Here is an 11668-nt window from a genome sequence, read left to right as displayed (position 1 = left end):
TTTTCCCATATAATTCAGTAAGAAATAGAAACCAAGAACAAACGTGTTAGATTATAACGGTTGCTTCAGATTGATTTTTTAAAGGGTGTATCAGAATTCAAGATATCAACCTTGACTGTAGCTCGGCAAGAAACAACAAAAAACCAACAACAAAAAACCCAAAGACAACCAAATAAACAAACACTAAACAAATGCTTGCATTAATTCATTCACAAAAGGGATAAGAATATATTTGAAAACCTTATGTATATATTCATGTATATCTGATATTTAAACGCCATATCCTTCAGGCATTTACGCTTTTTCTCTAATGTCATCTTTTTGGATATGTGAACTGTGTATTATAGATACAAAACACAAAAAAGGAAAGAAAGAAAAAGGTAAAAGAAAAAATGCTTCGCAAGTTTTGGCTTAGCGGTTAGGGAACCCGCTTATTAAGCGAGACGTTTTAAGTTCGAATGCAAAAATTCTCTCTAGCTTTGTCACTAGACCTCGAGAAGAGATAGCCGTTCAATGTGACAATAAAGCAGGATCTTTTATGCAACATGCGCGTGATGCATGCAAAGGAACCGAGCGATTTGGGAAAATTGTATATGGATGATTCAGATTGGAAATTGATGATTGACTAGGCCTACACACGCAGATACAGACACACACACACAGAGACACTGACAGACAAACAGGGGGGGGGGGGGGGGGGGGAGAGAGAGAGAGAGAGAGAGAGAGAGAGAGAGATGGATGCGTGTGTATGGTCGAGCTTAGCTGAGAATCATTTCTCTTGTGATGCAGAAAGGAGATTGGGGAAGGGATGAAACCACTGGACAGCGACGAGTAAACCACATCCTCTTTATTACAACTACTACAGCTACTGTATGATAATCAGTCGTGTCAAGTAATTTCAAACCACCAGGACAGCAGAGAAGGCAGCTACTGTCCTGACCATCTGGGCTATATATGATAGTCAGTCGTGTCCGACTCGGACCATCAGAACAGCAGAGGAGGCAACTGCTGTTCCGACTATCTGGGCTAGAATTTGATTATAGTGGAGAGTGTCTTGCCCAAGCTACATCCCCACTCTCTCGGCCAGGAGGGTTTTAGGACAGTCGGCGTTGGGATGGTTCCCAAAGGCCAACTAGCCCACAAGGCTGCAGCACTGAGAGCCAGTGCAATTTTGCCTCCTAGTTTGAGAGTCATAGTCCTTCACCAAAGACTAAGCTGTAAATGGTTTCCCACTGACTGGAGAAACCATTGATAATACAGCTCTCACTTTGCTGTTGGCCCAAATGTAAATTTATGTCAATCTGTGATATAAGCCGAGTGTTAGGCCTAATTTGATAATAGCGGAGTGTGTCTTGCCCAAGCTACATCCTCACTCTTCTACGCCGAGAGGGTTTTAGGACAGTCGGCGTTGGGATGGTTTCCCAGGGCCAACTAGCCCCCAAGGCTACAGCACTTAGAGCCGGTGCGATATTGCTTCCTAGTTAGAGAGTCATGATCTTCAACAAAAAGACTAAGCTGTTAATGAATTCTCATTGAAGTGGGAAAAACTGTACAGCTCTCATTTTGCTGTTGGCTCCTGTCAATCTCTGATATAAGCCGTGCATTCAGACAACTACTGTAATTACTACTACCGCGACTGCTGCTACTGCTACTGCTACGGCTGCTACTAATGATAATGATAGATATTCATAATGTACTTTACCTCCTTATCAATGGTTCCGCTGTTTTCTTTCCACAACAGACTTTTCCGTCTTTCTGCCACGTTTCGCCGTCTTTCTTGTCTTCTGTTCTTTTCTCTCTATTGACAAGTTTGCTTATTTAGCAGATGGGATTTTGTTTTTCTGTAGAATTTTGATAGAACCATTTCGTTTGGAACTGCGGATTCTTTTACAAGCGCCAAGATAATCCTTAAAAGAACCCATGCCACCACCCGATTTCATTTGGAGGAATAGTCAGGAGGGGGCAGGGGGAGGAGGAGAAAATAAGTCTGGAAGTTTGAACACTGGAAGCTCCCGTGACCTATACAGGTTCATTAGCCACAAGACAGTTTTGGATCCTCTGGGATATAGATGCTGCAACAAATGTAAATGCCCAATGACCAAGCCTATCCATACGAGGCAGTTTTTAATCACTTTCCCCTTCAACAAAAAGTGCTACACGGATTTGACGAGTGGCCAAAGCGTTGAATCTTCAATCTGAGGGTCCCGGGTTTGAATCTCGGTGACGGTGCCTGGTGGGTAAAGGGTGGAAATTTTTTTCCCGATGTCCCGGGTCAACAGATGTACAGACCTGCTAGTGTCTGAACCTCCTGTGTGTGTGGTGGTGTGTGTCCATCGAGATCGATGATGACCATCGTTGTCATCCAGCTAGGGGATGGGGGGAGGGTAGTGGTGGGGGGGGGATGCTCATGAATCTATCTGTGAATGCGCAGATGGCTGAATAGTCCAATCTGCGCACGAAATGTTCGCTGACAATTGGGGCAGACAAAGACAGGCATATCATTGTCAGGGAGATTGTTTGCCCGTGACTTTCTGGCCTGCCTCTACTGAACAGCTGCAGCAGTCCTGTTGGCCTCACACAACTTGGCGCCTTTGTGCACAGCAGTGCGCCATTTGTCATGGTCCACTGCAGATTCCTCCCAGGAGTCAGGGTTGATATCAAACGCTTTCGGAGAGACTTTCAGAGTATCTCTGAAGCGCTTCTTCTGACCTCCGTGTGATCTCTTCCCTTGTTGCAGTTCGCCATAGAAGAGCCTTTTGGGCAGCCGATGGTCTGGTATGCGCACCACATGTCCAGCCCAGCGAAGCTGGGACTGCATCAGGATGGTGAAGATGCTGGGAAGGGTGGCTTTTGCAAGCACCTCCGTGTCTGGGGTCCTGTCTTGCCACTTGATGTTCAGTAGCTTCCTGAGGCATGTTGTGTGGAAGTGGTTCAGCTTCTTGGCGTGTCGTTGGTACACTGTCCAAGTTTCGCAGGCGTACAGTAGTGTGGGGAGAACTACTGCTCTGTAGACCTTTAGCTTGGTCTCAAGACCAATGCCTCTTCTGTTCCAGACATTTGCATAGAGTCTACCAAAGGTTGCGCTTGCTCTTGCAATCCTGACGTTCACTATCATCGTCGATGGTCGCATTTCGTGACAGTGTGCTGCCAAGGTATGTGAACCGCTCCACCGCACTGAGTCTCTGACCGTTGACTGTGATGTTGGGCTCAAAGTGGGGTTTCCCTGGGGCTGGCTGATGGAGAACTTCAGTTTTCCTCGTGCTGATGGTAAGGCCGAAGTTCCTGCCGGCAGTGGCAAACTTGTCAACGCTGAGTCGCATGTCAGCTTCAGATCCAGCGTTGAGGGCACAATCATCAACAAACAGAAAGTCTCTGATGATGTCTGTCATGACCTTCGTTTTTGCTTGAAGCCTTCTGAGGTTAAACAGCTTGCCATCTGTTCGGTACTTTAGGCCGATTCCAACATCGCCATCTCTGAAGGCATCAGTAAGCATTGCAGAGAAAATGAGGCTGAACAGTGTTTGAGCCAGGACGCAGCCTTGCTTGACACCATTTGTGACAGGAAAAGGAGCAGATGTTTCGCCATTGTCCTGGACTCGAGCCTGCATGCCTTCATGGAACTGGCTGACCAAGGAAATAAATTTCCGAGGGCATCCGTACTTGGCCATGATCTTCCATAGTCCCCCTCTACTCACGGTGTCGAAGGCCTTAGTGAGGTCGACATAGGTGGAGAACAGATCAGCATTTTGCTCCTAACATTTCTCTTGCAGCTGCCTTGCAGCAAGCACCATGGTTCCGCGCTCTTTCCGGAATCCACATTGGCTCTCAGGCAAATGACCTTGGTCAAGGTGTGCTGTGAGGCGGTTTAATAGGATCCTGGCAAGTATCTTGCCTGCGATGGAGAGCAAGGAAATGCCCCGATGGTTATCACAGGCTTGCCGGTTCCCCTTTCGCTTGTACAAGTGAATGATAGATGCATCTTTGAAATCCTGGGGGATCGTCTCTTCTTTCCACATGAGTGAGTACAGCTGATGGAGCTTCTCAGTCAGCACAGTGCCTCCATCTTTGTAGACCTCTGCTGGTATGGAGTATGAGCCAGGTGCTTTGCCACTGGATAGCAGACGGATTGCTTTCTGGGTCTCAAGAAGTGTTGGCGGATCGTCCAGTGCTTCGTTGATGGGGACTTGTGGGAGACGGTCTATGGCTTCATCATTTATGGAGGAAGGGCGATTTAAGACACTGTTGAAGTGCTCAGCCCAGCGTTCGAGAATTTTCTCCTTCTTGGTGATCAAGGTATTCCCATCTGCACTGAGGAGGGGGGATTATCCTGAGGATGTAGGGCCGTAGACTTCTTTTAAGGCATCATAGAACCTCTTCATATCATGCCTGTCAGCATATCCCTGGATCTCATCTGCTTTGTCACTCAGCCACTTATCCTGCATCTGACGTAACTTTTGCTGAACAGTCCTGCGGATGGCATTGTACGCATCCTTTTTTGATGTGGACTTTGGGTTGCTCAGGTAGGCTTGATGCAGACGGCGTTTCTCATCCAGAAGCTGCTTAATTTCATCACAGTTTTCATCAAACCAGTCTTTGTGCTTTCTGGTCATGGGTCCCAGGGTCTCTGAAGCTGTACTATAGACCAGCTCGCGCAGGGTCCTCCAGTAAGACTCCACATTCTGGTTGTCCAGAGAGGGGGATTCCAGACGATCTTCCAGCAGCTCCACAAAGGTCTGTTTGATGGTTATGTTTTTTCAGCTTAGCGATGTTGAGCCGTTTTGGAGCCTTCTGGCCTTGGGGGCGTCTCTTGGGTTGGATTCGAATATTCAGCTTCGAGACTACAACGCGATGGTCTGTCCAACACTCGGCGCCGCACATGGTCTTTGTCACGCGTACATCTTGCCTATCCCTTTCCCTGACGATGACGTAATCGATGAGATGCCAATGCTTTGAGCGAGGGTGCATCCATGACGTCCTGTTACGGGTAGGGAGGCAGAAAACTGTGCTGGTTATCAGCAGTTCGTGCTCTGCACAGGTCTGAAGCAAAAGCAATCCATTTGGGTTGCAGTGGCCCACGCCGTGCTTACCAATCACTCCATCCCAGGAGATGTAGTCAGAGCCAACTCTAGCATTGAAGTCCCCAAGAATGATGAGCTTGTCTGCTTTCGGAATAGCAGCAATGACAGAGTGAAGGTCCTCGTAGAACTTCGCCTTCACTTCATCCGGGTTGGTCATGGTTGGGGCGTAGGCACTGACAATGGTGAGGTGCTTCTGGTCAGATGCCAGTTGGAGTTTCATGGTCATAAGTCTATCGTTGACTCCCTTTGGGATTCCAGCTAGCTTGCTGACAAGTGCTGTTTTTACTGCAAAACCAACGCCAGCCTCACGTCGCTTCCTCGTCCACTCCAGAAGAAGATGTAACCAGATCCCCGTTCATAGAGCTCGCCTTCGCCTGCAAGCCGAGTCTCACTCAAGGCTGCGATGTCGATGTTGTATCTGGCGAGTTCGGATGCAACTAGTACCGTTCTCCTCTGGGGTCTGTCCGCGTCATCTTTGTCCCGGAGAGTCCTTATGTTCCAAGCGCCAATGGTGAGAGGAACGATCCTTGTTTTTTTCTTTTCTTTCTCTTTGTTTCGACCGCTGATGTAGGGTCCCCGCCAGCCGCGGTATGCTGGCCAGGGTGATATGGAGCAGGCAATTTTTAGGGCACCTTTTCTAGCCCCTTCCTCATGCCAGGGAGGTGAGCAGTGCATTCCTAAAGAGGGCTGCTCAGACGCTCAGACGGCTGCCGAGCTCCATCGCTGCTCCTGTCGATGAAGAACGACCAGATGGCCTGAGCCGCCTGCGTGCAGGTCTGCGGCTGGACTGCCAGTGTACCCACACCTGTCGTTTCGTCGCTCGCCTGTCGCCACAGGACTTGGGGGTGATGAAAGGATGAAGGATGAAAGGTTCACCAATTTCCAGTGGCAAGACTAAGTCGAGACGACTGGAGGATGAGCACGGATGCAGTGGATGACCAAGATATCTTTTCGGTGTCTCATCTTGCTCTCTGCACTCCACAGTGCGTTGCTGTAACCGCCTTCCTCTCCGTTGAACCGATAGGTTTCTTCCGCAGATTCTGCCGGATCCAGACTTCGCATGTATGGGTAGACACACCCAGGGGGCCAACTACGTGTGGCATGCACACAGCACGGTGGAGCTAGATGGCCGTCGGTGGCTCTCCTGAGCCGACGCCCTTTTATGGATCTCGTTTTTAATTCCATAAGGGTGTCTAGCCACCCGCGGTTGGAGTGCCGGTTTAGTCGCCGGCAACCCGACCCTGAACAGGTTGTACTGGATTACAGGTTACCAGTAGCAGATGTAATGACCTGACCTGACCTGTGTGTGTATACGCATGCAGAAGATCAGAAACGCACGTTAAAGATCCCGTAATCCATGTGACCGTTTGGTGGATTATGGAAACAAGAGCATACCCGGGCATGCACCCCCGCACCCCCCTGAAAACAGAGTACGACTGCCTACATGGCAAGAGTGAAAACGATCGTACTCATAAAAGCCCAATCGTGTATGCAAGTGAACGTGTGGAGTGGCAGCCCACGAACGGAGAAGAAGAAGAAAGAAGTTGAGCTAACACGCACTTCAGCATCCAAGCAACGTTCCAGTTGAAGTTTCAGAGCGTGAAGACACTCCAAATAAGAGTAATCAGCTTCAGTCAGCAGACGAACCATTGCGCTTCTAGTGATCACGCGTTAGAGGTCTAGATTCTGACGTCATTTTCTCATGCCCTAAGGGCTGAGGCGTTGGGAAATTCGACCAGTGGCGAAAACGGAGTATGGCTGTCTATATGGCGGGGTAAAAACGGTCATACACGTAAAAGCCCACTTGTGTACATACGAGTGAACGTGGGAGTTGCAGCTCACGAACGAAGAAGAAGACATAGCAATGGGGTGGCGGTCGTACTCTGAGAAGAGGAAATTAAATTGGCCAATCGCCAGATGCATTTATCACCAACAAGCAAAGCCGGCTACAAACGCTAGTATTCAATATTGGCCTGTTGCCCGCTAGTCAGCTAAACAAACACTAGTATTCAATTTGGTCTTGAATCTGCATTTCGATTGAACAAACACAAGTATTCAATATTGACTTTTTTTGCCACCAGGTCTATTGAACAAACACTAGTATTCAATATTAGCCTATTGCGAACAAGTGAAATTGAACAAACATTGGTAGTCAATACTGGCCTTTCGCCAACAGGTCAATCGAACAAACACTGGTATTCAATATTGGTCTATTGCGAACAAGTGAAATTGAACAAACATTGGTAGTCAATACTGGCCTTTCGCCAACAGGTCAATCGAACAAACACTGGTATTCAATATTGGCCTTTTGCCAATTAGTCACTCGAACAAACACTAGTATTCAACATTGACGTTTTGCCAGCTGGTCAGTCGAACAAATACTAGTAATTAATATTGGCCTTTTTCCAACTAGTAAATTGAACAAACGCTAGTATTCAATATTGAACTTTTGCCAACCGGTTAATTGAACAAAACGCTTGTATTCAATATTGGCCTTTTGTCAACTGCTCAATTAAACAAACACAAGTAGTCAATATTGGCCTTTGCCAACTAGTGAATCTGAGTGAGCCGTTTGCCAGCTATTCATTCGAACGAACACTAGTATTCAATACATATTGGCTTTTTGCCGACTAGCCAATTGAACAGCACACTGGAAAGGCGTATTCCCTTCTCTTTCCGCCTGTTTGTTACAAGCGGTTGACAGGTACCGCTGCGAAAAGCCAGGTTTCGAACGATCCTCAAAGGATTACATTATTCAGAAATACGGAGCATTGCAAATGGCGCTATGGCCCATGACGCTAAATCGTGCGTCTCGATTGTCCTTTTATTTTTTTGTAAGCCAGCTGCATGATTCATCTTGAGCCTCTCGGGGTCGATCAGTCCGCAGAAAAAACTGTGAAAAAGCCGTGGTTATTATTAGATTATCAATTGACGTAGTGGTCTTGGAATATTCAAGTGGTTTAAAAAATGCATTCCTTTTTTTTTTCCACACTGGCGTTCCCATTTTGACACACGCACACCATCACACACACACACACACACACACACACACGCATGCATGCACGCATGCACGCATAGGAACACTCATACACCTACACCCCCCCCCCCCCACACACAAACACACACACACGCACGCACACACACGCGCACACACACACACACACTCTCTCTCTCTCACATACAGACACACACACAAACGCACCCCCCCCCCCCACACACACACACACACACATACACTCACCTCCACCTCACCCCTCCCCCCTTCCCTCGACACATACACGCACGCTTGCACTTTGCGAAACCGGAAAAACTGGATTCGGGGACAGAAGAATCACGTTATGCTCGATCCTACAACGAAGCAGAGCTTGCGGTTAGTATGCATCTCAGCTAGCTGGCTTCTGACCCTGTGAGCTCATCAATAATTGCTTCGCAGGCTCTTGGGTATATCGGTTGAATCGGTGTCCAGACAATCAGACAATAATACGGACGAGAGGTTTTAGGCTCGAATGCCAAAATCACATACATACGCACATTCGTACATGCACACACACACACACACACACACACACACACACACACACACACACACATTCACACACAGCCGCGCGCACACGTGCGCGCGCATACACACACACACACGCGCGCACGCACACAAACACACACACAGCCAGACACACCATAGACATATATATATATATATATATATATATAGAGAGAGAGAGAGAGAGAGAGAGAGAGAGAGAGAGATACAGATATAGATATAGATAGATAGATAATCCGACTATAATACAAACGAGAGGTTTTAGCTTCGAATGTCCAGATCACACACACACACACACACACACACACACACACAAACACACACGCACGCGCGCGCGCGCGCGCGCGCGCACACACACACACACACACACACACAATGCCAATAAATATCACTTTTGAGCGCAAAGACATAAAACCGAAGACAAGAGTCTACACTCTGAAAATCCGAGAGAAGCTCATTTGATTTAGGAATCAGAGGAATCACATTACATGCATCAACAAATGATAGCCAAGTCAGCGAGCGCTCGCTTAATGTTTAACTCATTCTACCCCACAGCTACATGCCTGCTGCACTCCCGTGGACCAGCACTACATGAGACCACCGCAGAAAAACAAAAACAAAAACAGAGTTCACTAAAACAGCGATAATCGATGGAAAATTGTTGTTTTAATCGGTTAAACAAAGCTTTGTTTTCATACTTCCGGAATCAGTGAACGGTTCAGTTTAGAATGCGAACTGTACCAAGCAAGAATGAACGAAATTAGAATAGTGTGTTGGTACAAGAATACTCGTACCTGGTCCAGAGAGGAAGTCATCATGGTACGAGTTATCTCGTAAGTGGAATAGAATGAGTTAAACAACACCGCAGGCTATTGCCAATTTGAGCTCATAAATATCTTATCAGCACTTTCTTCAGTTTTGATGTCGCTCAGCAGACAGAAAACCCTCCTAAAAGCGTGAGAGAGGTTTTAGGTTCGATCATCGGATTCTTCCCTTTTCCATTTAACTGGTCTCTGTGAGTCTTTATAAGGGCCAGTTGCTCGAACGAGTTTAACTCACTCAGTACGGCCAGCCCTCTCTTCTCCTCTACACAGACCCCTCGGATGTCCAGTGGGTGTCTGAATGACCCAACCTTTAGCTTCCGTCGTCAGAATTGTGTTATTCTTTGTCAACATTCACCTCTTCAGTATAAGAGCCTTCCGCTTGCAATATTTTGATGATGGTAATTAGGGTGAAACGCTGTTAACGTCGTCTGTTTCGCCGTTCGTATGGAGAGAGTTAATCAGTCAAACAAAGCTTTGTTTTCATACTTCCGAAATCAGTGAACGGTTCAGTTTAGAATGTGAACTGTACCAAGCAAGAATGAACGAAATTAGAATGGTGTGTTGGTACAAGAATACTCGTACCTGGTCCAGAGAGAAAGTCATCATGGTACGAGTTATCTCGTGTGGAATAGAATGAGTTAAACAACACCGCAGGCTATTGCCAATTTGAGCTCATAAATATGTTATCAGCACTTTCTTCAGTTTTGATGTCGCTCAGCAGACAGAGAACCCTCCTAAAAGCGTGAGAGAGGTTTTAGGTTCGATCATCGGATTCTTCCCTTTTCCATTTAACTGGTCTCTGTGAGTCTTTATAAGGGCCAGTCGCTCGAACGAGTTTAATCGTATGATACATCACATTAAACATGCACTTAATGTTGGGAAAAGAAAATGGCAGTTTTGTATTGTATTGTATTGTTGTCACGGCTCGTTGGCGATCTGCGTGCATGCCTGTCTGCACCTTTTTTTTCCTTCCCTTTTCCCCCTTTCTCTCTCCCTTCTTTCCCCCCCCCCCCCCACCCTCTCTCTCCCCTCTCCTCCTCTCTCTCCCTTCTCCCCCTCTTTCCATCCCTCTCCTTCACCTCCCTCTCTCCTTCATGCTTTTGCACGTGTGGCATGTCCCTTCTCCTGACGGTTTTTTTTTTTTTTTTTTTTTTTTTTTTTTAAACTCTGAGCGAGTTCAGGAATCTATCTGGTTTGGAAAGAAAGATTCCCTTGGGCTGTTGAGGCCAAGCTTTGAAGAGAGACGGGTCGCCGTTCCAGCGTGCGTGCTGTAGGGCGCCGTCGGTGAAGTTGTTGGGGCGTTTCCCTTGTCACCCCCTTCTTCTGTATTAGTCTGTGTTTCACTCTGGCCCAGTGACGTGCCTATTTACCTGGTGACAGGTGAGGGAGTCTGTGGTTGTCGTCGTAACATTAATTTAGTGATGTGACTTGTGATATTTGTTGACGTCAGAGTGAGGTTTAGGTTGCTTGTAAGGTTGGGATGATTTTTTTATTTTTTAGTGGAAATCTTTTAAATCCAGTATTCTTTTACTTCCAAATATTTAGGGGGAATTAGTAAATTTGTTGTGTTTAGGTGTAACATTTTTGCCATAATAATATTCAGCTCGGATTGTTTCAAATTTGTTTTCTTTGTAGTGGGGGTCGTCTAATTGCAGTCTGTAGATTTTCCCAAACATTGTTGTAGGGATGGAAATGTGATATAGCCTAACTGGTGCTGTTCTATTATTCGGAACTAGCATGATTGAAACGGGAATATTATTGCCATTTGTGGTTAGTCATAGTGGACGCTTTGGACGGTGTGTTGGTTTAACCCTTTTATTATTTGGAAAAAAAACACGAAAATAAACGGATCAAATACTTTTCACGGCGATAGTTTTGTACGCCGATAGCTCATGTAAAAGGTTATCCACTTGCTTTGTTTAGTGCAGTGTATATTGCTTAAGGAAGAGATAAGAGGGGGTGGGGTGGGGGTCGGGGGGGGGGGGGGTGTACTCTTTTACAACTGGTTAAAAAAAAAAAAAAGTCTACAGAGCCAGTGGGGTGTAACAGGTTTTCCTGTGTTTACTTCCCTTCCGTGCCGCTGCCCTTGACGGGTCCCCAGAACACAAGTCTGGAAACTTCCTCACTCCCGTTCCCACTCCCGCTCCCACTCCATACTTCCATCGTACCCTTTCCCACCTTCCCACTGTCCCCAGTCTTGCCGACCAGCCTCAGCCATCGATCTA

General features: G+C 46.8%; 1 long non-coding RNA gene across 1 annotated transcript in view; it reads left to right on the top strand.

Annotated features, from left to right (window-relative positions):
- Window positions 1-11668, top strand: part of LOC143296404 (uncharacterized) — a 75730-nt gene that overhangs the window by 34236 nt on the left and 29826 nt on the right. The window lies entirely within an intron of this gene.

Source organism: Babylonia areolata, chromosome 21, assembly GCF_041734735.1.
Source record: "Babylonia areolata isolate BAREFJ2019XMU chromosome 21, ASM4173473v1, whole genome shotgun sequence".
NCBI classification, from domain to species: Eukaryota; Metazoa; Mollusca; class Gastropoda; order Neogastropoda; family Buccinidae; genus Babylonia; species Babylonia areolata.
The sequence above is the reverse complement of the archived record's forward strand: the minus strand, read 5'-3'. Positions and strand labels throughout refer to the sequence as shown.